Source organism: Puma concolor, chromosome B3 (assembly GCF_028749965.1).
Source record: "Puma concolor isolate L17-30 chromosome B3, mPumCon1.1.hap2, whole genome shotgun sequence".
Taxonomy (NCBI): domain Eukaryota; kingdom Metazoa; phylum Chordata; class Mammalia; order Carnivora; family Felidae; genus Puma; species Puma concolor.
This window is the reverse complement of record NC_141672.1, coordinates 69646611-69650184: the sequence shown is the minus strand read 5'-3', so window position 1 is coordinate 69650184 and position 3574 is coordinate 69646611. Positions and strand designations below refer to the sequence as shown.

General features: G+C 36.2%; 1 non-coding gene across 1 annotated transcript; it reads left to right on the top strand.

Annotated features, from left to right (window-relative positions):
- The first annotated feature begins 460 nt into the window (after positions 1 to 460).
- Positions 461 to 567, top strand: LOC112856541 (U6 spliceosomal RNA). Its single transcript, XR_003223115.1, has one exon. It is a non-coding gene; the product is annotated as a U6 spliceosomal RNA (small nuclear RNA).
- The last annotated feature ends 3007 nt before the right edge of the window (positions 568 to 3574 follow it).

The window sequence follows — 3574 nt, the reverse complement described above, 5'->3', positions numbered from 1 at the left end:
AGGCTTCCACTTCTTTTAGATAAATGGCAGGCCTTGACTGGCAGCCACAAGACAGCTCATGAACATGATTATGACAAAATAATGTGCCTTTGTCAGACACAGACTTTGAGTACTCTCTTGACTTAATAAAGTTAAGCACCACTTATAATCAGTACTTCACTTTGCTTTTTTCTATCATATAGCCTGTTGGTTGTCCTGTTGTTCTAGCAGACATCTTGCATAGGTGTTCACTGGTACTCTCCCACTGTGGAGGCACTCAAATTCTCAAGCTTCTAGCTACTACCAAGTTGCACAAAATGTAGTTTGACTTCTTATAACCTAGTATTCATCATCATTACTTAATGTACCAAACCTTCATAATTCCCAATATCATTTCATTTTGACTCACATTTGTATGCATTGAACAAGATTGAAAAAGTCCTCTGAGTTTCAATTTAAGTGTTAAAAATTGTCACTGAAAGTGCTTACTTCAGCAGCACACATACTAAAATTGGAACGATACAGAGAAGATTAGCATGGCCTCTGCACAAGGGTGACATGCAAATTTGTGAAGCATTCCATATGAAAACAATAATAATCACTCAAAATATGAGTCATATAAGCTAAAACCAACTAGCTTTAGTCTTGAAAAATCACATAAAGTATTTATGAAATGTATAAACCCTAGGAAATTATTTTCAAACAATGATAGGTTTGAATACAATTTAATCAATAATATCATATGTAACTTAGAAACTTTTATTGATGAAAATTTTGGTATTCTATTATTCCATTAGCAAACCATCTTTATTGAACATCTTTGGGATCTTCAAAGGTACAGAATAAGATTTAGTTTTGTGCTTTGAATTTTTTCAATCATTCTCCTCTAAAATTATTTGCATGCGGGGCGCCTGGGTGGCGCAGTCGGTTAAGCGCCCGACTTCAGCCAGGTCACGATCTCGCGGTCCGTGAGTTCGAGCCCCGCGTCGGGCTCTGGGCTGATGGCTCGGAGCCTGGAGCCTGCTTCTGATTCTGTGTCTCCCTCTCTCTCTGCCCCTCCCCCGTTCATGCTCTGTCTCTCTCTGTCCCAAAAATAAATAAACGTTGAAAAAAAAAATTATTTGCATGCAATAGTTAACCATTACATACTTTAAATTGAACAGAAAGTACAGTAGGTTGGACTTGGATATAATAAAAAGATTTTTATTATTTATTGATTTAAGTAATGAAGAAATACATTTGGGAAAAATTATTTCATGAAACATTACTTGTAGAGTGCCAATATGAAGCCCATTGAGTTCCTCTCCTTTTTTTACTTATTTTTTTTTATACTTTCTATCCTCCTTCTATTTAATTTTTCTCTCTTGGGAAGACAGATTGTCAAAACATCAAGTAAGGTCTCCTAGGATTGCTTGTACTTCTGAAAGCTCAGTCTTCTTTGCTATATCTTTGGCTTCTTTGTGTTTTTGTGTCATCGGGACTGAAGAGATATGTGATGGTGGAATTCTAGCTCAAAAGCCAAAAGAATGGTTAAATAAATTGGGTGGCATAGATATTTGAGAAGACAGGTAAGTGCTTGATGTTACACAGGCTTTTTCACGACAGGAAAACCTCACTTTGTCAACTTGACAATTAAACAACAAGATAACTCTTACGCACTTCAAAACACATTCCAAACTTGAGAATCATAGTGGAAAGGCATTGCCTTTTTTCCAGTGCTGCAGGGAAACTGTGCAGGGGTTTCTGAATGGAGGAAGAGGTACAGAGTTTGTGGGATTTTAAACATTATACAACTGATGAAGGTACCTACTAACCAGAGGAATTTAGAATGATCTTTGATTATAAGGTAGTACATTTTTAGATATATGTTTGCTTATCTGCAATGCTTAGAAGAAAACGTTCCTGTTCCTCCTTGTGTTCACTATATGGCAATTTTGAGAAGTTATCAGTGGAAGATTTTAGAATCCAAACAAATAGCTTTAAAAAATTAGAGTGGTTGGGGCACCCTGGTGGCTCAGTCAGTTAAGCATCCAACTCTATATTTCAGCTCAGGTCATGATCTCACAGTTGTGAGATAGAGCCCCACATCAGCACAGAGCCTGCTTGAGATTCTCTCTCTCAAAATTAAAAAAAAAAAAAAAACTTAAAAAAATTAGAGTGGTTTATTTGGTTTATAAATTCACAGAATAATACACCACAAAGACTTAGGAATACTTATTATTTGTCAGGCTTATAATGTGGCTGACATTGAGTATGATGATTTTACCTTACGATTATAACAGTTATGTTAATTGCTATGGCTTTGGATTTCAGAAGGGAGGGTAAGTGCTCTCAGGTTTAACTCTGAAATTTTTGGGAAATGAAGATGAAGTGCATTTGAAGCGTCCCTATGTGCATATCTCTACATGACTCTAAACAACTGGAAATCCACTTGGGAGAGTGTCCATGACAGAATGAAGGCATGACTTCCAGGGCCAGGCAACTATTTACTCATATCACTGGGCCTGATAAGGAAAATAGGATATTTTCAGAGGAGGAAATACTGCTATTACCTGCCTCTGACTTAATAAGGGGTAAACCCTACATGTGATATGTCTCTAGGATCAGGCAGAGCCTTTTGGGGTTTACCTACAGTTAGATACATATCTATATCCACATCTCTATCTATCTATCTTAGAAATATAATTACACAGGGGATATTTGTTAACAACCATACTAGTATTTACCCAGGATCAAGTCTAATTTTGAAGACATCAAGCCTTTTCCACTCCTATAAACCTCATTTTCAGAACTGGGAAGGGTATTTGTGTCCATTTGTCTGTTGATCCTGACCTTCTCAAATTCTTCTCAAAGCCTTGGATACCCTTTTGACTCAAATAAAATAGGATTGGGGAGACTTTTTCCAATGCTTTATAGCATCACGGTACAAATCTAATTTAGGAATATCCATCCAAAATACAAAACTTGAAAAGGAATGAGTTACATATAATTGCCTTGCTTCCACTCACCTATTTTGGTTTTATGTTTTGTTTTGTTTTGTTTTAGAAAACAAATCTTCCTTCAGTAAATAACCAGTAACTTGGTATCAACCGTATAGAAGAAAAACATCCTGCTCAGTGGCCTACCCAACAATATATGCTGTGTGCCACCTACAGAGCCACAAGTACTAAAATGCACTAAAATGACTGTACAGGATATAACTAAAATGAATCCACTGTGAGATTTCATACCAAATCCAGAGTGTTCTGGGGCCATTAACTGAACAGAATTAAGGAACGACTGTTGATATAGGTGGCTACAGAAACAACTACTCTCCAAGCATTTGGACAACCAGCTCTAATAAATTTCTTTCTCAGTAGTTTATTCTATGGACTGGAGATAGCCATCTGAGATACCTAGAGAAATCACAAGCAATCAGACAGTTATCTTTATATGAGGTACTACATCTTAAATACAAGATTAAAGATACCATGCTGTTATGACCTGAAATATTAAAGATGTTTTTTCAGTTGTAGTTAGTTCAAAGGATATTACTATTTCTCAATATTTCATTCATTCTTAATCACTGGCAAAATGGCCTTTCACTGGTAAATTT